The sequence below is a fragment of the Trichomycterus rosablanca genome, chromosome 21 (genome assembly GCF_030014385.1).
Source record: "Trichomycterus rosablanca isolate fTriRos1 chromosome 21, fTriRos1.hap1, whole genome shotgun sequence".
Classification (NCBI taxonomy): domain Eukaryota; kingdom Metazoa; phylum Chordata; class Actinopteri; order Siluriformes; family Trichomycteridae; genus Trichomycterus; species Trichomycterus rosablanca.
Window position 1 is genome coordinate 16,701,594 of NC_086008.1, and position 27,649 is coordinate 16,729,242.

Sequence of the window (27,649 nt, forward strand, 5' to 3'; positions counted from 1 at the left end):
TTATAACTAGCAAAAAAATAAGTTCTTCATTGTTCAGTCCAGTCTGTGATGAAGTCTGTTGTAAGTTCAGGACATTCTTGGTGCAAACACGCCAGGTCCATTCCATCTAGCAGGAGCAGCATTGTTGGCTGCTCCTGATAGATGGTTCAAAGCTTTATTGTCATATGTACAGTAGGAAACGTGTTTCCCTGTACAATGAAATTCTTATTTTGCTGTCCACACATGATGTAACAAGGTACAAATAGGTAATAATAATATAAAGTCAAATTAAGAAATAAAAGTTATGTACATTGTGCAAGAAAAGAGCAGATATATTGCAATCGGTTATGAATAAAAGTATGTACATTGTGCAAAAAAAGAGCAGATATATTGCAATCAGACAGTATAGTTACATGTGCAAAATGTAAGACAGTAGTGTAAACATACATGTGCAGATGTATGTGGACCTGTAAACAGTCATATGTAAGACAGTAGTGTAAACATAAATGTATGTAGACCTGTAAACAGTCATATGTGGTATAGTGCAAGTATTGTGTGCAAGTGTGATAGTGTCTATGAATAATCAGCTCAGCTGTTTAAGAGTCTGATTGCTGTGGGAAAGAAAGAGATCTTTAGTCTTGTTGTCCTGCATTTCACACTTCTGTATCTCCGGCCTGAGGGTAGAAGTGTGAATAGTCCATGTTGGGGGTGGGTGGGGTCTTTGATGATGGACGCAGCTCTCCTGTGGACTCTGTGATGGTAGATGCTCTGGAGAGAGGGTTGTGCCGTCCTGGTGATTTTCGATGCAGTCTTTATCACTCTCTCCAGGCGTTTGCGATCCTTCACAGTAGAACTGCCGTACCACACGGTGATGCAATTGGTCAGGATGGACTCAATGATGCAGCGGTAGAAGTTGCTGAGTATTTTGGGTGACATGCCAAATTTCCTAAGCCTCCTCAAGAAATACAACCGCTGCTGAGCCCTCTTTAACACCTGTGTGGTGTTTAGTGTCCAAGTGAGGTCATCACTGATGTGGACCCCTAGGTATTTAAAACTGTTCACCCTCTCCACCTCAAGGTCCCGGATAAACAGTGGCTGATGAGGTCTCCTCTCCCTCCTCATGTCCACTATCATCTCCTTGGTCTTGTCTATGTTGAGTGTAAGGTTATTGTCCACACACCAGGTAACCAGACTGTTCACCTCACTCCTGTAGGCTGCCTCCTCTCCTCCAGTGATACGACCTATCACAGCAGTGTCGTCAGCAAACTTCAGGATGATGTTGTCGGAGTGGGAGGCGACACAGTCGTGGGTAAACAGGGTGTAGAGGATAGGGCTGAGGACACAGCCCTGCGGGGTACCAATATTGGTGATTATGCTGGTTGATGTCCTGTTTCCAATCCTAACAGACTGATGTCAGTTTAGATGTCAGTTTTACAGAGAGTAGCTTTAGACTTCGGCACCTCTAATTATTACAGCATAACTAAAAGGGAGAGCAGGAAGGTAACAAGGTCATGAAGGCTTTCATAGGACATCAGCGCCCACCTCTCCCACAATCATCAAACCTGAGTGATCGGACAAGAGAGGCAGAACGACAGCAACCCAACATCCCTGATCACCACAAGTTTCTATGACAAGGAACCCCCAAGCTCTGCACCTTTGTCTATATTTGGGGTGGGCAGCTCTGGTCCTAGAGGCGAGAAGCCAGATGCAGCCAGAAGGCAACACGTAGTGCCAGTAAATCTGACAAATCTGAGAGCATTAGAATGCCCAGACCCCAGACGTCCAGGGCCGGAGCCACACACCCCTAGTCTGGAAAAAATAAATAAATATGTTTTCAATCTAGACTTGAACAGAGGCTGTGTCCGAGTTCCAGACAGAGGCAGGAAGATTATTCCAAAGTTGTGGAGCTTTGTAAGAAAATGTTTTTCCACCAGCCGTGATCTTTTTAATTCCAAGAACTATAAGTAACCCTGCATCTTGTGAACTAAGTGAATGTGCTGGGCTGTAGTGCTCAATAAGTACACTCAGATACTGTGGAGCCAGACCATGTAGCGCTTTATAAGTTAGTAAAAGTATTTTGTAATTAATGCAGAACTTAATTGGCAGCCAGTGTAGAGATGATAGAACAGGACTAATAGGATCAAACTTTCTTTAGTTAGCACTCAAGCTGCTGCATTTTGATCCAACTGGAGCTTGTTTATCCAGTGAGAAGAGCATTAAAATGATCCAACCGGGAAGTTATAAATGCATGGATCAATTTTTTAGCATCATTAACAGATAGTATATTTCTTATTTTAGAGATATTACGCAAATGAAAGAAAGCAACTCAGGTAATATTATTAACGTGTACATCAAAGGAGAGATCTAATTCTATTGTGACACCCAATTTTTTACATCTGAGCTGGGAGTAACAGAGAAAGTGTTTAGGTTTAGCATCAGGTTAGACAACTTGTATCTTTAGATCCAAGAAGTAAAACCACTGTTTTATTTGAATTAAGTAAAATAAAGTTACATCCAGTTTTTTATGTCTTCTATCTTACTGATATATACAGCTGTGTGTCGTCTGCATAGCAGCGAAAATTGATGCCATGTTTATGAATAATGTCTCGTAATGGAAGCATGTATAGTATAAATAATAGAGGTCCCAATACTGACCCCTGTGGAACACCATACTTTACTAAACTGAGCATTTATTATTTACATAGATAAATTGAGAGCGGTCAGTCAAACAGGATTTAAAAGAAAGTCCTTTAACACCTACTGTATTTTCTAGCCTATCCAGTAAAATTTTATAACCGACAGTATGAAACTCTGCACTAAGATCTAACCCCAAATCAGAAAAAGTTGGGACAGCATGGAAAATTCAATTAATAAAAAAACACAGTTTCTTACATTTACTTTTACTTTTATTTGATTGCAGACAGGATGAACCTGAGATACTTCATGTTTTGTCTGGTCAACTTCATTTTATTTATTAATAAACATCCATTTCTGCGTTTCAGGCTTGCAACACATTCCAAAAAAAGTTGGGACAGTAAAGCATTTACCACTTTGTAATGTTGCCAATTCTTTCACCACACTTAAAAGACGTTTTGGCACCAAGGAGACCGAGTGATTTAGTGTTTCGGGTTTTATTTTTTCTCATTCTTCCTGCAAACACGTCTTAAGATGTGCAACAGTACGGGGTCATCGTTGTCGTATTTTCGTTTTTAAAATTCTCTACACATTCTCTAATCGGACAGGTCAGGACTGCAGGCAGGCCAGTTCAGTACCCGTAGCCTCTTCTTCCACAGCCATGCCTTTGTAGTGTGTGCAAGCATGTGGTTTCGCATTGTCTTGTTGAAAAATGCATGGACGTCCCTGGAAAAGATGACGTCTTGAAGGCAGCATATGCTGATCTCAATGTACTTTTCTGCATTAATGCTGCCACCACAGAAGTGTAAATGACCTTTGCCAAGAGCACTGATACAGCCCCATATTATGACAGACACTGCCTTTTGGACTTTTCGTCGTTGGTTTCGTCGTTGGTCCGGAGCACACGGCGTCCATTTTTTTCAAAAAAGACCTGAAATGCTGATTCATCTGACCACAATACACGTTTCCACTGTGTGATGGTCCATCCTAGATGCCGCCGAGCCCAGAGAAGTCGACACCGCTTCTGGACATGGTTAACATAAGGCTTCTTTTTTGCACAGTAAAAGTTTTAAGTGCCATTTGTGCATGTAACTTTGTATTGTAGTTCTTGACAAAGGTTTGCCAAAGTAATCCCTCACCCATGTGGTTATATCAGCTATTGTTGAGTGGCGGTTCTTAATGCAGTGCCGTCTGAGGGATCAAAGATCACAGGTGTTCAGCTTAAGCTTGTGCCTTTGGCCTTCCCACACTAAAATGCTTCCCGATTCCTTGAATCGTTTAATGATATTATGCACTGTAGAGGGAGAAATACGCAAATCCCTTTCAATGTTTCTTTGTTTTTTAACATTTCAATAATTTTCTCACACATTTGTTGACAAACTGGAGATCTTCTTGTTATGATATATGTAAGGTGAGGACTCAATCGCGGGCACGCCGGCCGGAGGAGAGAGCGGCAGGTTTAGAGTACACAAATTAGGTGTCTATCTCCACCGAATGAAAGAGGAGGGGCCGGGCGAGCCCAAGCCAACTGAAATATCTAAATATAAATAAAACCCCAAACGTAACACAACGAGTAGATCGCAGTCCTCCAAAGTGTTTAAACAAAAGAAAGATCCAAAAGGATCTCGTGTGCACTGCACAATAAATTACTTTCACCGCGCTCACGGCAACCCCGCTAGCGAGATTCGAACCGGCGAACTCAGACACACACACGCTATGACGCAACCGAGCGAGCCACAGCGCCGCTGATGTTGCTAGCGCCGGTGGGCAAATTGAAGGGCAAACTAAGGATCGCTTTTATTTGTTCTACTTGTATTAATAATAATGAGAATCTATAGCGATATCAAACTAAGGAGTTATTCTAGGTATAAGAACCCAGGAAATCCTTCGAGCGGATAACAACAAAAAAGGTAATAGATATATATATATATATATAGTTATTTTTTGTGATCGTACCCGATCCGGTTAGTTCTCCGCGACTCGGGTTTATATCAAGTTTAGTCTCCCTCGAGACTAGTGGGTCAATATTCGCGTAAGCGAACAGAGGTGCTTAAGCTTTACCAACGCGACACTCAAGGCGGAGCGGGGATGGGTGCTGGTAGCGAACACCGCCGTGGCCAGCCAACACCGAGATCCGCTTGAGCGCTCGGCGCGAGTGCTCCGACCCCGCGGGTCCGGAGCTAGATGCGAGAGATAGCGAGAAAGATGCGTGAGGCGAGCCTCTCCTTCTCAGAGTACTGATCGGAGGAGGAGCCTGTTCGAGCTCGAACCCAAGGCGCGGGGTGGAGCTCGTGAGCACTGCTGGTTCACCAGGCAGCCAAAACAATGGAAAGAGGAAGAGATACGGAGTACGCAATTCTCCTGGTAAAGTTAGGAGAGTGCAAAGGAGTCACACCAAAACCTAATCTTTCCCTGAGTTCCTTTTATTACCTCGGCCCCTGGGCCTACCGCAAACCCTCTATGAGGCCTCGCGTTACCTGTGTCCCTAACCTAACGTGCAAGAGAGCACAAAAGAACAAGGGTGTGACGAGGACACCTGGCTGAGCGCTGCTTTAAATACCAACTCAGCCAGGTGTTCCTCGTCGCTGCTGATTGCCTGAGGGTGCCTTGGGATTTGTAGTTCTTCTCCCCCTGGTCGAACTACGGGCTGTGCGCCCTCTGGTGGCAGCCGGCGGAAGCTCACGGGTTTGGCTCCCTCTGGTGGGCGCAGAGGGAGTTGATCGGCCTCTTTCAGTGCGAGCACTGGGGTTAACTGTGTGAATCGCGGGTCGGCCCCCCCTGGTGGCCGTCTGGGAACCAGACCGACTCCTAACAGTACCCCCCCGTCTAGGAACGGCTCCCGACGTTCCCATGCCCGCTGCTCTGTTCTCCCGGAACTCCCGGATCAGCGTCGGGTCTAGGATATGACGCGCCGGAACCCAGGATCTATGTTCGGGACCATAACCTTCCCAGTCGACCAGGTACTGTGTGGACCCTTGGACCTGTCGTGAGTCTAGCAGCTGACGGACAGTGTAGGCCGGAGCCCCATCCACCACCCTGGGCGGTGGCGGCGGTTTCTGCTGCTGGATGGTTCGGCATAGGTAGGGCCTGAGCCGCGATACGTGGAACGTAGGGTGGATCCTTATCGCTGGCGGCAGTTCCAAGCGATACGTAACAGGGTTTATCCTTCTGATGACCCTAAAGGGACCCACGTATCGAGGCGCCAACTTCCCCGACTCGCCCCTGAGAGGCAGGTCCCGGGTGGATAGCAATACTCGCTGACCCACTCGAAATCGGGGTGCTGCTCGCCTTCTCCGGTTGGCTGTGTGTCGCATAGTGGCGGTGCTGGCTTCTAAAGCAGACCTAGCTCTACGCCAAGCTCTTCTGCACTGGAGGACGAATTGCTGGGCAGCCGGGGCCCCCACCTCTCTTTCCTGAGTCGGGAAGAGAGGGGGAGGGAACCCAAACTGGCACTCAAAGGGCGACATGCCGATGGCCGAGTGTCGGAGGGTGTTGTGGGCATACTCAGCCCAAGGCAGCTTGTCGGGCCATGAGCGTGGGCACCCGGAAGTCAGGCACCTAAGTGACCGTATAAGGTCCTGAATGACTGTCTCGGACTGGCCGTTAGACTCTGGATGGTATCCGGAGGACAGGCTAACCGTAACCCCCATTAAGAGACAAAAGGACCGCCAGAATCTGCTGACGAATTGCGGACCTCGATCTGACACTATGTCGGTGGGAATGCCATGGGGTCTGACGACGTGTTGGAGGAGGATCTGGGCGGTTTGTCTGGCCGAGGGGAGTCCTGGGAGGGGTATAAATTTGCAAGCCTTAGAAAATCGGTCCACAAACACCAATATCGCAGACAGACCATTTGACGGTGGGAAGCCCGTAACAAAGTCCATTGCGATGTGAGACCAGGGCCTGGAGGGGACAGGTAGGGGCTGGAGGAGTCCCTGGGGTCGAGCCCTGGACTCCTTATTTTTTGAGCAGACTTCACAGGCTGCTATGAAGGAGCGAACCTCTTTTATCATGGTGGGCCACCAAAAGCGACGTTTGAGGAAGTCCAGGGTACGTGTGACTCCCGGATGGCCGGTGAGGTTAGAGGCGTGCCCCCAGGTGAGGACCTGGCGGCGCATGCTGGACGGTACAAACAGCTTACCTTCTGGCCCGCCACCGGGATCAGGTTCCCTACGCTGGGCTGCAAGGACCTAACGTTCAATATCCCAGAGGAGTGGAGCTACTATTAGGGTATTCGGGAGGATGGACTTGGGCTCTGGGTCGGGTTCTGGAGGGTCCCACTGGCGGGAGAGAGCGTCTGGCTTGACATTTTTAGAACCTGGACGGTATGAAAGGGTAAAGTTGAATCTCCCAAAGAACAGGGACCACCGGGCCTGCCGGGAGTTCAACCTCTTGGCCTGCTGAATGTAAGCCAGGTTCTTATGGTCTGTCCAGACCAAAAATGGATGCGAGGCACCCTCCAGCCAATGGCGCCACTCCTCTAAGGCAAGTTTGACCGCCAGGAGTTCTTTGTCCCCAATCGGGTAATTACGCTCGGCTGGGGTAAGCCGATGCGAGTAGTAGGCGCAGGGGTGCAGCTTCTGGTCCTCCCCTGAACGTTGGGAGAGGACCGCCCCCACACCCACGTCCGATGCATCCACCTCTACAATAAACATCAGCTCTGGGTCCGGAAGGCGGAGCACGGGAGGAGAGATCAAAAGCTCCTTGAGAGCCTCAAAGGCCTCTTGAGCCGAGTGGGTCCATTTAAATCGACCTGTCGACCGTCTAGTGAGCTCAATAAGGGGGGCGGCTATGGAGCTAAAATTCCGGATAAATCGCCGGAAAAAATTGGCGAACCCCAGGAACCGCTGGACTGAGCGTAGTGAGGATGGTACCGGCCAGTCTTTAACCGCCTGATTTTTGGCGGGGTCCATCCTAAGTTCTCCATGGGAAACTATGAATCCCAAGAACGAGACCGAGGGGACGTGAAACGAAGATTTCTCCAACTTAACAAAAAGGTTGTGCTGGAGCAACAGTTGGAGAACCCTCCTAACGTGGGTGATATGTTCCTTTAACGAGCGGCTGTAAATCAGGATGTCGTCCAAATAAACAAAGGCAAAACGGTCTAGAGTATCGCGAAGTGCCTCGTTAATAAACCGCTGGAAGACCGCTGGGGCGTTAGTAAGGCCAAAGGGCATCACCCTATACTCATAGTGCCCCGCGGGAGTGATGAAAGCGGTCTTCCACTCGTCCCCTTTTCGGATGCGGATAAGGTTATAGGCACTGCGGAGGTCCAACTTCGTAAAGATTTGGGCCTTCTGCAGTGCCTCGAATGCAGTTTGCATAAGGGGCAGTGGGTATCGGTCTTTGACCGTAATCGCGTTGAGGCCCCGGTAGTCGATGCAGGGACGCAGGGTTCCATCCTTCTTACTCACGAAGAAGAACCCTGCGCCCGCTGGTGAGCTTGAAGGCCGTATAAACCCTAACGCTAGGGCCTCACGGATGTATTCCTCCATGGCCCTTCGTTCAGGGGCGGCAAGCGCAAAGAGGTGACCGCGAGGGGGTGAAGTACCCGGAAGCAAGTTGATGGCGCAGTCAAAGGCGCGGTGAGGGGGCAATTGCTGGGCCTTCTCTTTGCTAAACACCTCTGCTACATCATGGTAAACAGAAGGGACGGTGGTGAGGTCTAGGACGGGCACCGACAGTTTACTCGGTAATCGAGGCTGGATCAGGCACGATTCCTGGCACCGGAGGCTCCATGAGTAGACCGAGCCCGCCTTCCAGTCAATGACCGGATTGTGGAGCCTAAGCCATGGGTAGCCCAGGATGACTTGCATTTTAGGGGAGCGAGTGATAAAAAAGAACAGGGTCTCTAAATGATCCCCCAGCCTCATTGTGATGGAAGGAGTCTTGAGCCGTACGGACCCCTCTCCCAATGGGTGACCGTCGATGGCCACTATTGGGAGTGGAGTAGCCAACGGCTGTGGAGTGAGACCTAGTTGTCTGACCAGTTGGTGGTCTATGAAGTTGTTGGCAGCCCCCGAATCTACCCAGACCGCCAAACTGTCCGATGACCCCCCTTCCCATTCCAAAGTGGCAGTTAATGCCAGACCTAAGTCGGGAGCAGTGAGCCGGCCTCGCCCCGAGCTCCCATTTAGGGACGGGCCGGCATGTTTCCCGAATGAGGCTGCCTGCGTCGTCGTCCCGATCCTTCGAAGCGCGTATTGTGGGAGGTGCCTATTTGCATAGGTTCCTCCCCGCTCGGGGGAGCCCCAGGGAGGTAGGAGGGCTGGGACCAGGACCCCCGTGCACCTGTATGCCGGCCCATTTCCGCCCGTTCGCGAGCGCGTTGCTTCAGGCGGAGGTCGAGACGGCTGGCCACCTCGTATAGCTGCGTCAACGAGGAGGGAAGGTCTCGGGTGGCTAATTCATCTTTGAGCCGTTCACTGAGACCCCGAAGAAAAATGGCTCTGAGGGCGGCCTGATCCCACCCGCACTCAGCGGCCAGGGTCTTAAACTCAATTATATAATCGGTGACAGAACGTGACCCCTGACTCAGCTCCAAGAGCCGAGGACCTGCTTCCTTGCCTCCCTGGGGAGCATGAAAAGTGTCCATCAAGGCCTTGGAGAACGCCTCCCTGGAGTTACACTCCGGTGCCTTCTGCTCCCACAGTGCCGTGGCCCACAGCAAGGCACGGTCCGAAAGAAGTGAAATCATATACGCCACTTGGGACTTTTCTGTGGGAAAGCGGGAGGCCTGCAGCTCAAAAACCAAAGAGCACTGCAAGATAAAGCCTCTGCACCGGTGGAGCTCCCCCGAAAAGCGTTCGGGAGGGACAATTGGGGGTTCAGGGGTATTTGGAGACGCACTGGGCGATGGCTGGGAAACGGCTAGCGTGCTGAAGCGTTCGGCCAGCTGGTTAAGCATAGTTTCATGACGATGGATAGCTACCTCCTGCAGCTTGACTGCCTGCTGCAGGGTTGTGTGACCCGCTGAGTCCATTGTTGGTCACACCCTTCTGTTATGATATATGTAAGGTGAGGACTCAATCGCGGGCACGCCGGCCGGAGGAGAGAGCGGCCGGTTTAGAGTACACAAATTAGGTGTCTATCTCCACCGAATGAAAGAGGAGGGGCCGGGCGAGCCCAAGCCAACTGAAATATCTAAATATAAATAAAACCCCAAACGTAACACAACGAGTAGATCGCAGTCCTCCAAAGTGTTTAAACAAAAGAAAGATCCAAAAGGATCTCGTGTGCACTGCACAATAAATTACTTTCACCGCGCTCACGGCAACCCCGCTAGCGAGATTCGAACCGGCGAACTCAGACACACACACGCTATGACGCAACCGAGCGAGCCACAGCGCCGCTGACGTTGCTAGCGCCGGTGGGCAAATTGAAGGGCAAACTAAGGATCGCTTTTATTTGTTCTACTTGTATTAATAATAATGAGAATCTATAGCGATATCAAACTAAGGAGTTATTCTAGGTATAAGAACCCAGGAAATCCTTCGAGCGGATAACAACAAAAAAGGTAATAGATATATATATAGTTATTTTTTGTGATCGTACCCGATCCGGTTAGTTCTCCGCGACTCGGGTTTATATCAAGTTTAGTCTCCCTCGAGACTAGTGGGTCAATATTCGCGTAAGCGAACAGAGGTGCTTAAGCTTTACCAACGCGACACTCAAGGCGGAGCGGGGATGGGTGCTGGTAGCGAACACCGCCGTGGCCAGCCAACACCGAGATCCGCTTGAGCGCTCGGCGCGAGTGCTCCGACCCCGCGGGTCCGGAGCTACCCCGCTAGCGAGATTCGAACCGGCGAACTCAGACACACACACGCTATGACGCAACCGAGCGAGCCACAGCGCCGCTGACGTTGCTAGCGCCGGTGGGCAAATTGAAGGGCAAACTAAGGATCGCTTTTATTTGTTCTACTTGTATTAATAATAATGAGAATCTATAGCGATATCAAACTAAGGAGTTATTCTAGGTATAAGAACCCAGGAAATCCTTCGAGCGGATAACAACAAAAAAGGTAATAGATATATATATATATATATAGTTATTTTTTGTGATCGTACCCGATCCGGTTAGTTCTCCGCGACTCGGGTTTATATCAAGTTTAGTCTCCCTCGAGACTAGTGGGTCAATATTCGCGTAAGCGAACAGAGGTGCTTAAGCTTTACCAACGCGACACTCAAGGCGGAGCGGGGATGGGTGCTGGTAGCGAACACCGCCGTGGCCAGCCAACACCGAGATCCGCTTGAGCGCTCGGCGCGAGTGCTCCGACCCCGCGGGTTCGGAGCTACCCCGCTAGCGAGATTCGAACCGGCGAACTCAGACACACACACGCTATGACGCAACCGAGCGAGCCACAGCGCCGCTGACGTTGCTAGCGCCGGTGGGCAAATTGAAGGGCAAACTAAGGATCGCTTTTATTTGTTCTACTTGTATTAATAATAATGAGAATCTATAGCGATATCAAACTAAGGAGTTATTCTAGGTATAAGAACCCAGGAAATCCTTCGAGCGGATAACAACAAAAAAGGTAATAGATATATATATATATATAGTTATTTTTTGTGATCGTACCCGATCCGGTTAGTTCTCCGCGACTCGGGTTTATATCAAGTTTAGTCTCCCTCGAGACTAGTGGGTCAATATTCGCGTAAGCGAACAGAGGTTCTTAAGCTTTACCAACGCGACACTCAAGGCGGAGTGGGGATGGGTGCTGGTAGCGAACACCGCCGTGGCCAGCCAACACCGAGATCCGCTTGAGCGCTCGGCGCGAGTGCTCCGACCCCGCGGGTCCGGAGCTAGATGCGAGAGATAGCGAGAAAGATGCGTGAGGCGAGCCTCTCCTTCTCAGAGTACTGATCGGAGGAGGAGCCTGTTCGAGCTCGAACCCAAGGCGCGGGGTGGAGCTCGTGAGCACTGCTGGTTCACCAGGCAGCCAAAACAATGGAAAGAGGAAGAGATACGGAGTACGCAATTCTCCTGGTAAAGTTAGGAGAGTGCAAAGGAGTCACACCAAAACCTAATCTTTCCCTGAGTTCCTTTTATTACCTCGGCCCCTGGGCCGACCGCAAACCCTCTATGAGGCCTCGCGTTACCTGTGTCCCTAACCTAACGTGCAAGAGAGCACAAAAGAACAAGGGTGTGACGAGGACACCTGGCTGAGCGCTGCTTTAAATACCAACTCAGCCAGGTGTTCCTCGTCGCTGCTGATTGCCTGAGGGTGCCTTGGGATTTGTAGTTCTTCTCCCCCTGGTCGAACTACGGGCTGTGCGCCCTCTGGTGGCAGCCGGCGGAAGCTCACGGGTTTGGCTCCCTCTGGTGGGCGCAGAGGGAGTTGATCGGCCTCTTTCAGTGCGAGCACTGGGGTTAACTGTGTGAATCGCGGGTCGGCCCCCCCTGGTGGCCGTCTGGGAACCAGACCGACTCCTAACACTTCTGACCATCTTTGCTCATCAAAGACTCTGTTGACACCTGTTGACATCACCTGTTTGGAATTACATCTTTATTTACTTTTTTTACCTCATTACTAGCCCTAAATTGCCCCGTCCCAACTTTTTTTGGAATGTGTTGCAGGCCTGAAATGCAGGAATGGAAGTATATTAACAAATGAAATGAAGATGAGCAGACAAAACATATCTTCAAACTGTCTGCAATTAAATAAAAGTCAAAGTAAATGTTATGAACATTGCATTTTTATTTTATTTTTCATGAATACTGTTTTCATATAAATAAGAACAGAACTGGTTAGAAACTACTTTTTCTAGAATCTTGGAGACAAAAGGAAGATTTGAAATTGGTTTATAATTAGACAGAACGTGTGGAACAAGATTTGGTTTTTTAATCAGGGGTTTAATAAAAGCACATTTGAACAACTTGAATACATACCCAAGGCTAAGGGGATGCATTTATTAAAGTAAGCAGAAGCTCTACAATGGCAGGGAGTACATCTTTAAGTCAACGAGTTGGAACAGGGTTGAGTATACACAATGATGACTTTGATGATTTAATCAACGCAGTTAGTTAATTTTGGGAGATTGGATTAAAGGAATTTAGTTGGATTACCTTGTTAGATAAGTCACTATTATCACCAATGCTGCTCAGAGTGAGTTCATACTTAACATTGACAAGTGACACGCTCTGACTTTGAAGTCGTATTTTTTATCTTATCATTTAAGTTATAATTACAAAAAAAATCGCTGGTACAGTCGGGTGGTATATAGGATTCAGTTTCATTGACATTTTTAGTTAGTTTGGACACTGTCTCAAAAACAAATCTAGGATTATTCTTATTATTTTTTATTAAGGAGGAATAATATGAAGCTTTAGCTTTTTTAACTGCATGTTTATACTCGGTTAGAGCATCTTTCCATGCTATCTTATACACTTCCAGTGTAGTGTGCCGCCACTTGCGTTCTAATTTTCGTGGTGCCCGTTTTAGCTCACGTGTGGTCATCATTGTACCATGGAGCAAGCTTTTTCTCCTTAATCACTTTAGTTTTAAATGGGGCTACACTATCTAAGGTTGTGCAGAATACTGACTCTTAAGTGTTGAGTTGCCTGATCTAGATCTTTAGGCTCTGATGGTGATACAGTTGGTAATTCTGGAAGGCTAGTACCAGTAGTTTACCAGTTTTATCAAATGAAGATTTATTGATTATGTCGGCTATAAGAACTTCAAATGAGTTATTCATATGAGTTGATTTTACAGTAAGACCTATGTTTACAGTTTTACACGCAAGTGATCTAATGTTTAGTAATCCTAACTTTAGTTTAACTTTACTATTGTTTTTATGCTGCTCATTTAGATTAATTTTAATTAGGTTATGATGACATACTTTTGATATTGTTTTTGCTTACAACTGACACGGTAAACAGACACAGTCTCAATAGTTTGGGACCTAAGGATTTCAGGTGATGTCCGGTGGTGACGCGTAGACAATCGGTTTAGCCTGTTTGTCTGCTACCTGGTCTTGGCTCTGGATAGTCAGTTACCACTATCTGCTGCTACACTAACACGGTATAGCCTGTCATCTATGCTGCAAGAAATGTGAGCAGCACCCTTCCATGAGGGGTGGACACCATCTCGCTTCAAAAGACCAGGCCTTCCCTTCCCATTGCTTTTGCTCTACAAAAGCAATGTTGTTTTCCGAGCACCATTTAGACATCCAGCAATTCAGCAACAATAACCTGCTGTAGGTTTCGCCACTGGGCCGAATTTGTTTTTTTTTTCATTCATAGTTTGCTCCTACATGCCCCCTCTGCCAGACATTAGTGTCAAGGCAGGTGGGCATGATCCTGAAAAATGTGCCATTGCTTCAGAGCTCATTCAGGTGGGCTCGTTTCTCTGCTCAGTTCATAAACAATTTCAAAAACTTTGTTTAAAGGCAAAGTGAGTCAACAAATTGGTAAACATGCCCCTGTTTCATTTTTTTTTTTTTTGAAAGATATTGTAGCCATTAATTTGAATAACAACAAATAAAGTAAGCAAATTAATAATAATAAAAAGCCTAACTATAGTGAATTGGTTAAAACATTAAATATGTTGTTTTGATTAATACAGGTTAAAAAGGATTTGCCAATAACTGCCCACCACCGCTGAGATATGGGTTGTGCTATTGGCAAACATGATTGGCTGAGGGGAACTTGAGTGTTTCCTCAGCAGAACCTGGCCAAGATAAAGTTGTTTATTGAAAGTGAAAATGGTAAAATTAAGTTAGTTTTTTTTCCCTACTGTTCCAACTTATAAAAAGGTGGAATTGGGAATTGTAATTGATGGCTTAGACACAGTTATATTATGCAGAAAAGAATACTCTACTACTCTAACCTTACATAAAGCTCAAAAGGCCAATGATGGGTTTGACTCTTGTTGAAGTAAACCTACTCACACTCAATCCCTTAGAGATTTTCAATCCAACTAAAAGAAACATTTGTAGCTGGTAATACATTATTTCTGTTCAAGAATGAATAAATGATTACTTGTCTGTAGTAAACAACTGGTATAACAGTATACCAGGTGTTTTCCTGCATTTATAAATTTACATCCTGAGCAAATGCCAGCAAGGAGTGTTAAATTCAGTTCGGTTACATCACTAAATCCACAATTTGCATCACCAAATCTACAGTTTGCTTGGGACAACAAATACTAAAAAAATGACTCAATATTTCTGCATAAACTTTAAATTAATGCAGCCCTGTATTACTTTAAAAGTAGATAATGAAGTACACCATGCTTAGCCTTCAAAACAGCATCAATGTTCTAGGTTCTGCATAAAGCCAGGGATTTTAAAGGTCTACTGTCAGGTGTATGATTAACCCTTTATACCAAACAGGTGATAACGATCATCATTTTCATAAGTAGATTAGAACACATTAACTGAAACAGAAAGAAGATGTGTAGGGTGAAACTGGGTGAGGAACAGCCAAATTCTGCTACAAAGGTGAGATTGTGGAAGACAGTTTCATGTCACAGGTCATGAGCACAGCAACATGACATGTCTGTGAAGCATGGTAAAAGTTTCTTGCAAATTTGGAGCTGCATTTCAGCCTATGGAGTTCGGGATTTGGTCAGGATTAATAGTGTCTATATTGGCAGATCCAACATGCAATACCATCAGGGAGGCATCTAATTGGCTCTAAATTTATTCTGCAGAAGGACGACCCCAAACATACAGCCAATGTCATTGAAAACTATCTTCAGCAAGAAAAAGTTAGTTAGTTCTTTAAGTTGAATCTTTACTGATGTAAATTGTGTAATTGGTTAAGAAAAAAATGACATAACAGTCAATGGAAACCAAAATAATCAACCCAGGGCTGGACTTAAATTCATATCGAAAATCAAAGTAAAACATACGTTCATCCAATTTCCATGAATTTCATCACGGCAACTAATAATGTTACTCAGTAGTGTGTATTGCCCCCACGTGCCTGTATGCACTCCCAGCAACGTTTGAGCATGCTCTTGATGAGACAACGGATGGTGTTCTGGGGGATGTCCTCCCAGACCTGTATCAGGGCATCAGTGAGCTCCTGGACAGTCTGTGGTAGACAAGTGCACTTGACGGCGGCAGATGCACTGATACATGAAGTCCCAGAGGTTCTTAATTGGATTAAGGTCTGGGGAATGTGAGAGCCAGTCAATGGCATCAATGCCTTCATCGTCCAGGAACGGCCTACACACTCTGGCCACATGAGGCCGGGCACCAGAAGGAACCCAGGGCCCACTGCACCAGCGTAAGGTATGACAATGTCTCTGAGGATTTCATCTTGGTACCTAACAGCATTGAGGGTACCGTTGGCTATCACATGGAGGTTTGTGCAACCCAAGGATATGCCTCCCTAGACCATCACTGACCCACCACCAAACCGGTCATGCAGGATGATGTTGCAGGCAGTATACAGTCAAGCCGAAAAGTCTGCACACCTCTTTCACCTTTTTCACGTTTTATTACGTTACAGACTCATTCTATAATAGATGGAGTTCTGTTTTTGCCTCAAACTTTTGGAATGATATTAGCCAGGAGATGTGAAGTGCCTGATTTTCACCAGACATTGTACTTGCGTCTTACCAGATGCAAATAATTAACATTTTGTTTAACAAACTTAACACTCAACTCTCCACACTCAACAGTGACTTTTGTCTTGCCACAGTTCTGCAGAGCTGGCTGCTCCTGCTGATTTAAAAGGGATTTCTATAAAAACTATAAAAGCACATATTACATTTAAATTTTCGGCATTTAGCAGATGCTCTTATCCGAAGCGACTTACAGAAGGGCTTCCATAGTGAACATTACCTTACTCTATTTTAAAAAGACAACAGTCCAAGAATACAAATCTGATGAAAACCCTGTTAGAACCAAAGGTGTTTTATTTTTTTAATAAGAGCATTAGTAAGTGCATGTCAGCTTAAATGCTTAATAAAGAGGTTGTCTTTTGAAAACAGCGAGAGACTCAGATGTTGGGACAGACAGGGGAAGCTTGTTCCGCCACCTGGGTGCAAGTACAGAGAAGAGCCTTGATGCTTGTCTTCCTCGAGTTCTGGCTGGAGGATCAAATCGAGCAAGACTAGTGGCTCGGAGGCTGCGTGGTACAGAGCGGGGCTTTATTAGACCTTGAAGGTAGCTTGGGGCTGGTCCATTTTTGGCTTTGTAGGCAGCATCAGTGTTTTAAACTAAATGCGGGCAGCTACAGGAAGTTAGTGAAGAGAACGCAGCAGCGGGTGATGTGGCAGTGTTTAGGTTGGTTAAAAACCAGGCGAGCAGCTGTATTTTGGATAAGTTGCAACGGTTTAATAGTGGACATAGGAGCACCTGCCATGAGGGAGTTGCAGTAGTCCAACCGTAATTTAAAAAATTCTAGTTTTATTATTTGATTAATGAGACACTTTTGTGCAATTAAATGTATACAAAATTGGCAATTATATTAATTTAAAATAAAATCTACAACACAATAAAGTGCAGTTTAAATCTCAGCCCTGCTACCAATGATTGGTTCATTCAGTGAAAATGCCAGAGGGCATTCCTCAAAACTTCTGCAATTACAGCTTCTGCTGACTGATCGATAGTGCCTGCACAGAGATGGGGTATAATGAAGATATGTGCTTGACTCTCCTTGCGTGATACAGCTTTTCATATCAACTCGGTTTGTGCAGGTGAAAAGAAGTGGTCGACTGCTGCACATTTGTTGGAGGGGGCATGAGTCACAACTCTCCTATGTCAGGAGTGGAGGTCAGCAGCAGTAGAGAAAGCAAGATGCAATCAGGTAATTGGATGTGACTACATTGGGAGAAAAATTGGGGGGAAATTGGGAAAAAAGAAACAATTTTTCCCAAATACTGTATACAGCATTTCTGCATGGAGTACAACAGTGCAATAATTAGGCAGCTCATGCACAAACCTAAATAGTTAATAACTTTTTTTTAGAACTGGGTCAGATTACACTAAGATCAAATTTAACAACAGGCTATTTAAGTATTCAACATAATATTATTCCAAGTTCTGAACGTGGGCAGAGGGTGACCATTGGGGATTTAACTGTAACAGCAGATAAAAATCAATAGATACTAGCAGTCATTAAAATTCATTTCAGTGCTTGCCGCACTTAGCAGACGAATGAAAGGTGTGTGTGGGTGTATGTGTTGGGGGAATGGGGCAGTATTAAAGAAAGGTGTTGATTAAACTAACAGTCTGTGGTAAAAGGTGTTGGCATAACTGTTCTGTAACAAAAAGAACATATTCTATTTGTTATTAAAATGAACTGTTTCTACTCATTTATGAAGAAGGGACTTTAAAATATTTATTTTAAATATTTAATGAACAATAATTAGGTAACAACAAATGAATACATCAGAAGTGAACTTTAAAATACTTCTATTTTGCATTTTTCTCAAATTGAATATACGGTTTTCATTGCATATAATTTGTGTAATTTTAATGAAAACTAAAATCTTAAATAAATATACATGAATTTTAGAATTTCCTACTATTTGGTATGGCCAAATATACAACAGGTAAACAATGGCTGCAATTGTAATGACCTAAGCTTCTGATAAGATAATATTTACATGCTTAAAGTCAAAGGAATTGACATGATCACACATAACCTTCAATTTCAGGAAAAAATAGATAATAGAGGAGCTCAGTATACACCAGATGGCAATTAAAAATGAGCATGCACTCTATCACTGATGCTGCCCAGGGGCTCCATTCAAAACATAGGTTGTGGTATGGTCGTTGGAATTAAATGTACTGGTTCACTAATTTTAGAAACTGCCAACTAGAATTGCTTCTAAAAATAAAGTTAAAGTTTCTAAAGAGAAAAAAAAAAATCCAATGAGCAGCATTTCTGATGGCAAAAATGTCTTATACAGTTGTGGTAATCATTATTACATAATCACATTAGCACCACTAAATATTAAGTACACAGTGAAAAATAACTCCTCTTAGGTGAAACTCCTTGAATATATAAACTCATATATTTGATATAGAAAAGCACAAGCCCATTTCTATTCCCTGTTCCTTGTTTCACAAAGAAAATAAGGCTGTCTGAGAAGACCAGAAATCATATATACACCACGCACAAGTAGTCTAAATGGTACAAGACTATCTTTAAAAACCTTGACATACCATGTTCAGTCTAAATGTTATCAAGAAGTTTGCTACATATGGAAAAATCAAGAACCTTTACAAATGTGGTGGAAAAAGGAAAACTCACGAGAGAACCCTACAAAAGGTGGTTTAAAAATAACCACGTAAAACATCCAAAGAACTTCAGGCTAAGCTGGATCTGAGGTGATGGTTTTAGCCTGTACCACTGCTTAAATAAATGCACTAAAAAGAGCAACTTAACTTTGCAAGAAATTAACAAACCACAGTCCTTCTTGGAAAATGTTCTATGTAAAGATGAAATTGGAACATGGTGTAGAATCCATAAATGTTGGGGGCTACTTTGCTGCCTCTGGACTTTGAACATGTTACAGTAACATTGAAATCAAAGAATTATCCAAGCATTTTAGAGCAAAGGTCTAAAGATCCAAAAGTACACTAGATGGTTAAGATGGAAAAAACAACTGTTTTAAACCCTTGGCTGTCCGGCCTATTTTTGTGCATTTTCCACCTGAAGGACATACCTAGTTTTTAAGGCTTTACATTCAGAAAGTTTTTAAGATAAGACAATTTATAGTTTGTTATATAAAACCCCTTAAAGTATCATAAAAAACAGCTGAAATGCCATGAGGATATTTTACCATGCTCAAATCATGATAAAAACCCCAAAACTTCAGGCAGATCTGAAATGCCTTTACCAACACTTTAAACCTGTGGCAGATGTTTACAATTACCGTATCAAATTTTTAGCTTCTAACTCCTTCTGATCTGTAAGGAGCCCCTTAGGGGTCACTAAGGAAAAAAAATATGTGAATACAAAATCCGTACCCTCAGTTTAGTAAACCGTACGCATGGTTTAGTAATCCGTACCCTCAGTTTAGTAAACCGTACGCACGGTTTAGTAATCCGTACCCTCAGTTTAGTAAACCGTACGCACGGATTTGTAAACTGTACTTAGTTTAAAGTCCGAAGCATTGAAGAGGATAAAGCATCTTTTTACAGCTTAATATACTTAATATACTATACAGATATAATATACAGTGTATCACAAAAGTAAGTACACCCCTCACATTTCTGCAGATATTTAAGTATATCTTTTCATGGGACAACACTGACAAAATGATACTTTGACACAATGAAAAGTAGTCTGTGTGTAGCTTATATAACAGTGTAAATTTATTCTTCCCTCAAAATAACTCAATATACAGCCATTAATGTCTAAACCACCGGCAACAAAAGTGAGTACACCCCTTAGTGAAAGTTCCTGAAGCGTCAATATTTTGTGTGGCCACCATTATTTCCCAGAACTGCCTTAACTCTCCTGGGCATGGAGTTTACCAGAGCTTCACAGGTTGCCACTGGAATGCTTTTCCACTCCTCCATGACGACATCACGGAGCTGGCGGATATTCGAGACTTTGCGCTCCTCCACCTTCCGCTTGAGGATGCCCCAAATATGTTCTATTGGGTTTAGGTCTGGAGACATGCTTGGCCAGTCCATCACCTTTACCCTCAGCCTCTTCAATAAAGCAGTGGTCGTCTTAGAGGTGTATTTGGGGTCATTATCATGCTGGAACACTGCCCTGCGACCCAGTTTCCGGAGGGAGGGGATCATGCTCTGCTTCAGTATTTCACAGTACATATTGGAGTTCATGTGTCCCTCAATGAAATGTAACTCCCCAACACCTGCTGCACTCATGCAGCCCCAGACCATGGCATTCCCACCACCATGCTTGACTGTAGGCATGACACACTTATCTTTGTACTCCTCACCTGATTTCCGCCACACATGCTTGAGACCATCTGAACCAAACAAATTAATCTTGGTCTCATCAGACCATAGGACATGGTTCCAGTAATCCATGTCCTTTGTTGACATGTCTTCAGCAAACTGTTTGCAGGCTTTCTTGTGTAGAGACTTCAGAAGAGGCTTCCTTCTGGGGTGACGGCCATGCAGACCAATTTGATGTAGTGTGCGGCGTATGGTCTGAGCACTGACAGGCTGACCCCCCACCTTTTCAATCTCTGCAGCAATGCTGACAGCACTCCTGCACCTATCTTTCAAAGACAGCAGTTGGATGTGACGCTGAGCACGTGCACTCAGCTTCTTTGGACGACCAACGCGAGGTCTGTTCTGAGTGGACCCTGCTCTTTTAAAACGCTGGATGATCTTGGCCACTGTGCTGCAGCTCAGTTTCAGGGTGTTGGCAATCTTCTTGTAGCCTTGGCCATCTTCATGTAGCGCAACAATTCGTCTTTTAAGATCCTCAGAGAGTTCTTTGCCATGAGGTGCCATGTTGGAACTTTCAGTGACCAGTATAAGAGAGTGTGAGAGCTGTACTACTAAATTGAACACACCTGCTCCCTATGCACACCTGAGACCTAGTAACACTAACGAATCACATGACATTTTGGAGGGAAAATGGCAAGCAGTGCTCAATTTGAACATTTAGGGGTGTAGTCTCTTAGGGGTGTACTCACTTTTGTTGCCGGTGGTTTAGACATTAATGGCTGTATATTGAGTTATTTTGAGGGAAGAATAAATTTACACTGTTATATAAGCTGCACACAGACTACTTTTCATTGTGTCAAAGTGTCATTTTGTCAGTGTTGTCCCATGAAAAGATATACTTCAATATCTGCAGAAATGTGAGGGGTGTACTTACTTTTGTGATACACTGTATATATATATATATATATATATATATATATATATATATATATATATATATATATATTGGCAACAAAAGCACATAACATGGTAAAATTATGCAAATGGATAATTTTAAAATTCCATTAAAACAAGTGGAACTGTTATAGACCAATTTGAAAGGTCTAATAAAATAAGCAAATCAAATTATTATCAAATCACTCCACGTTCTTTAAGAGCATTAACTCTTTTATTAATGGAATACATTTCAGACATTTTTACTGTAGTAATCTGGGGTGATGGGATAGCAAACTTATTAAAAAGTCAAATCAAAATCTTATCAAATGCCACCCCACAATCATAAATAACACGAGTACTCATCTTGTGATTTTGAGACTATTTTACCATAGGAATTTAGAATAATAGGATTGCAAACAAACGTAAAGTGAAATGTACAGTATAAATGAGCCTCATGAAGTCAGTAAGTAGAAGCAGAAGTATTCTTCAAGAGTAAGGGGCTCCGTAGTAAAATTATGCAAATGGTTAATTTTAAAATTCCATTAAAACAAGTCGAATTGCTATAGACCAATTTTAAAGGTCTAATTAAATAAGCAAATCAAATTATTATCAAATCACCCCATCAGACTCTTGAAGAATACTTCTACTTCTACTTACTGACTTTATGAGGCTCATTTATACTGTACATTTCACTTTACGTTTGTTTGCAATCCTATTATTCTAAATTCCTATGGTAAAATAGTCTCAAAATCACAAGATGAGTACTCGTGTTATTTATGATAAATTATTTATTTGCATAATTTGCATAATTTGACCATGTCATGTGCTTTTGTTGCCAATATATATATATATATATATATATATATATATATATATATAATCTAATATACAGTATAGTATATTAAGCTGTAAAAAGATGCTTTATCCTCTTCAATGCTTCGCAACTGTATTACCGTAAAACGGGGTTTAGGCGCACAGTAAAACTTGTAGCGCAGATAGCGTGACCGCGGACGGACTTTAAACTAAGAGTACAGTTTACAAATCCGTGCGTACGGTTTACTAAACTGATGGTACGGATTACTAAACCGTGCGTACGGTTTACTAAACCGAGGGTACGGATTACTTAACCGTGCGTACGGTTGACTAAACCGAGGGTACGGATTACTAAACCGAGGGTACGGTTTACTAAACTGAGGGTACGGATTACTAAACCGTGCGTACGGTTTACTAAACCGAGGGTACGGATTACTAAACCGAGGGTACGGTTTACTAAACTGAGGGTACGGATTACTAAACCGTGCGTACGGTTTACTAAACCGAGGGTACGGATTTTGTCTTCACATATTTATTTTCCTTAGTGACCCCTAAGGGGCTCCGTAGATCTGAAGTTATTGAACCTGGAGTAAAAAGAGTCCATGTTGGTCTCCAAAGGTCTCCAAAACTGTCCGAAAAAAAAAAAAAATTTATACTGCAGACAAAATATGTAGAATTAATTATTTGTACTTTATAGTGTTATTATTTAATACATTTGTGCCTTTTTGGCTCTAAAGCTCTGTCATGTCTATACACATGAAATTTACCCCTCCCCATTTCTTCACATCAGTCTGTGAAAAAGCAAACTGCATCACTGCGTAAAAACAAGTCAGAATCAATTCAGGGAGCTGTGCTCTTATCTGTGGCAAAGCTTCATTTGTTTTGCTTACTCTGTTTCATTGTGGTGTCATGTGTAAACAACTCCATGAATCAGTGCGCATGTGTTTCAGTAATTCAGTCGTGGTTCAGGCCTTGATAAACAGCTTTATAAACCAATCAGAGCTTCCGAATTTAGATATTGGGCAACTATTTCAGTTGTTTCTCTAATCCAAAGCCATATATGCTCATTTTTTGCATTTCTCCAATGTGCATCATTTAGGTGAGCTGGCAATGAAAAACTCTCTCTTTATTGGTTGTAGAGGTATAAGTGACAGATGTTAATAAATAATTAGTTTTAGCCAGAGCCGTAGATAGAGAGAGTTGCGACACTCCTTGATCTCGCCGCTACGCGGTCACGTGGTTCATGTAACCCTCCAATAGTTCCAAACAAACCCGGCGCTGTCATGTTCTCAAATGGGACAGGCAGCAGTAAATGAAATATTAAACGGCAAATAATAAACATTTGTACAATTTCTGGGTATTTTCAACTGCGTTTACATTTACTGCATCTGCTTTAATGTCAATTTGGTATATAAAGTGGAAGATTGATGTTTATAATGACTTGTTAATAGGTCGTTCTTGTTAACACACAGTACATTATAATAGCATACATTACATAATGCGATATCATTAAGTAGTAGAGACAATATACAGTATAGACATTAAAGTTTTTTATGTTTTGTTTTTTGCATAAACTAATCTCCCTTCACTTTCCTGAGGATTCATAATAATAATCATTTTGGCTAAACACTAAGTCATGTGCTGGATTCATAAGGTTTACCTGCACTGAATGAACAGATTGATAAACACATTACCGTACCAAAAACATTATAGTGCAGGTACATGAAAAAGCATTCATTCATCTCTTATTTCATGAGTGATTAATAATTGATTCCTACATGTAATACATTAATGAATTCATTATGAATATGCACTAGTTCATTTTGTCTAATGTAAGTGGTGGACAAGGTACACAAACCATTTAGTTGAGTTAAAGTAGAGATATCCAAGGTAACATATTACTCCAGTAAAAGTAGTAGTAAAAGTAAAAATACTCTTTACCTCCACTAAAGTACTAAACTAAATTTACCTTCAAATGTACTTAAGTATGAAAGTAAAAGTATAATGATTTATTGTGGTTCTAATGTTTTATGATCATTTCTGTAACAAGACTCTTGATTAATCAACTCATTTTAGGTGAAAAGACTCGTGTGTCATTAATTAAGCTTAACTGACTAAGCTAAATTGGGTTATACCTATTAATTAAGATAAACATGTAACATTTAGTGCTGAGCAAATGCTAAACAATAACAGTATTAAGTATATTAATGACATTAAATTCATAATTTTTTTAAAACAAAGCAACATACAGCTAAAAATGTTTGATAAGTAGTGGAAATGAATGGGGCTCTATGGGTTGTTTGGAACTATACAGAGCTCCACAACCCGGAAGCTGCGCAGAAAAAATGTCCCGCCCCCTTTCCAACGGTTCCCTATGGGAGTGTCGCCACTCTGTTCTCTCTACCGCTCTGGTTTTAGCTATTTACCGAGAAAGCCAAGATAATAAATTATCCATCAAAGATGGTTTTTCTTTAGTTAGATGAACAGACACAGCTAAATATGGATATTAATATTCTGGAAATATCCAAGATGGCCACCATGAAGGAAAACATTTTTAAAAAAGTGGATTAAATCCCTAATGGAACAACACACAGATATAGATTTGGTCTCAATTTGAAGAAAAAGAGAAGCTCAGGTAAGCAGCGGTTATGATTTTATGCTGCTCTGTGGTTGATCTGGGTCGCAGTGCTGCTGTTTACCATGCCCTTTCATTTTGCAATGATAGCAAAGCATTATCAAATATTAAACTTTGTGATTTCTTTTGGTGCTTATTTATTTGAAATAAAATGGACAATATAAACGTGATTGTGAGATTCTGCTGGTTTGTTTGATATAAATATTGTCAATGCTAATACAAATACATTCTTGTAATAATACAAAATATAAACACTAATTTGTCAGAATTTATCAGAACTACATTGTGTTAAGATAACTTTATTTACATTGCTAAAAGGGTGGCTAAGTGGGTAGCACTGTCGCCTCACAGCAAGAAGGTGCTGGGTTTGATCCCAAGGTGGGGCAGTCCAGGTCCTTTCTGTGTGGAGTTTGCATGTTCTCCCCGTGTCTGCGTGGGTTTACTCCGGGTGCTCCGGTTTCCTCCCACAGTCCAAAGACATGCAATTGAGGTGAATTGGAGATACTAATTTGTCCATGACTATGTTCGATATAACCTTGTGTGAACTGATGAACCTTGTGTAATGAGTAACTACCGTTCCTGTCATGAATGTAACCAAAGTGTAAAACATGATGTTAAATTCCTAATAAACAAACAAACATTGCTAAAAAGTAGACAGCTTTCAAATGGTACCTTATTTACCAGCAAGGGATATGTTGACAATGTAAAAGTACAGATATTAATTCTTGTTCGTTTTTGGGCCCGAATACTAAACAATCAACCATGCCAATAAAACTGACCACAACTGTTTATTAAATAGGTCAGATAAGAATGGTCAGACTGGTTTGAGCTGACAGGAAGACAGCATCTTAAATAACCATTCTTTACAACTGCAAATGTGAAGAAAATCATCTTTTATGTTGAACTGTAAAACAGGAGGGCAACAACAGTATAAGGCCACACAATGTTCCACTCCTGAGAGCCTAAGATAGATCTGAGTCTACAGTGGGCACAGGCTAACAAATCTCAACTTGTGCTGCAAAGTGCAGATGGTCAAGTCAAAATTTTGCATAAACATCAAACCATGGACCCAACCATCTGTCAACGGTTCAGTCTAGTGGTGGGGGTGTAATTATGTGGGGACACACATTGGGCCCCCTAATACCAATCAAGTATACTTAGAATGACTCAGCCTTTCCTGACCATGTGCAACCCCTAATTGCCACTTTTTATCCATTCTATAATAAGCACATCCTACATGAGTGTACCACGTCACAAAGTACGTCATCTCAAATTTACAATATGGAGCCTTAAATATGGAATATTTAAGGCTGTTTTAAGTGCAAAGCATGTCATACCCAGTATTGATATTGTGTTTTTTAAATTTTAGCTGGTGAGTGTACAGGATATGTATACACTGTGGACAAAGTATTTGGTAGCTAAATTTTTTGACACTTTATTAAAAAAATAAACTTTTTATTTTAAATAATTAATTCATATGAAAATTATTCAAACGTGCTCACAAGTTTGAATCTCAGCTTTGCTACCGTCAGGCCAAGCACCTACAGGTACATACAGGTAATATTTGGCTTATCCAAGGGTGGGATTGCCCGAGAAGATTTTATATTATATTATATTACATATATACACTGCCTGGCCAAAAAAAGGTCACCACCTGGATTTAACTAAGTAAATAGGTAAGAGCCTTCTGCATGGGTGATTATGTTTCAGCTGGCAACAAGTTATTTAAGCCTAACTGATGCAGTGATTAGCTTCTCATTTGTTAAACAACCATGTCGTGGAAAAGATGTTAATCTGTTTCAGAAGGGTCAAATTATTGGCATGCATCAAGCAGAGAAAACATCTAAGGAGATTGCTGAAACTAGAAAAATCGGGTTAAGAACTGTCCAACGCATTATTAAAAAGTGGAAGGACAGTGGGGAAACATCATCTTCGAGGAAGGAATGTGGTCAGAAAAAAATCTTGAATGATCGTGATCGGCAAATCATAGAAAAACTACAGTAGAATATGTAGGGATATGTTTAATAGTGAAAGTAAGAGCATTTCCACACGCACAATGCGAAGGGAACTCAAGGGATTGGGACTAAACAGCTGTGTAGCCTTAAGAAAACCACTTGTCAGTGAGGCTAACTGGCAAAAAAGGCTTCAATTTGCTAGGGAGCATAAAGATTGGACTCTGGAACAATGGAAGAAGGTCATGTGGTCTGATGAGTCCAGATTTACCCTGTTCCAGAGTGATGGGCACATCAGGGTAAGAAGAGAGGCGGCTGAAGTGAACCCCATTAAGAATCTTTGGGATGTGCTGGAGAAGACTTTGCGCAGTGGTCCAAATCTCCCATCATCAATACAAGATCTTGGGGAAAAATTAATGCAACTCTGGACAGAAATAAATGTTGTGACATTGCAGAAGCTTGTGGAAACGATGCCACAGCGAATGCGTGCCGTAATCAAAGCTAAAGGCGGTCCAACGAAATATTAGAGTGTGTGACCTTTTTTTTGGCCAGGCAGTGTATATTATATTATATATGAACTGTTACAATATTTACAAGTGCACTCATTAAGGTCAATAAAGGCAATAGGGGTCTGAATAAGATTTCTACAGTTTGGTTCACTTTTTCGAACAATTTCAAATCTCAGGCTTGACTGTGGACTGCAGGTTTTCCACATAATTTAAGAGGATTTGTTGGGGGTTAGGACTCATAACATGATACTTTAAAATTATGAAACATCCTGCTTAGTCAGCATTGGAAATAGCCGGTTAATAATACACGCATTTGCCTCAGTGCAAATTGTCTCTGGATAAACAGGCGGTGCTGA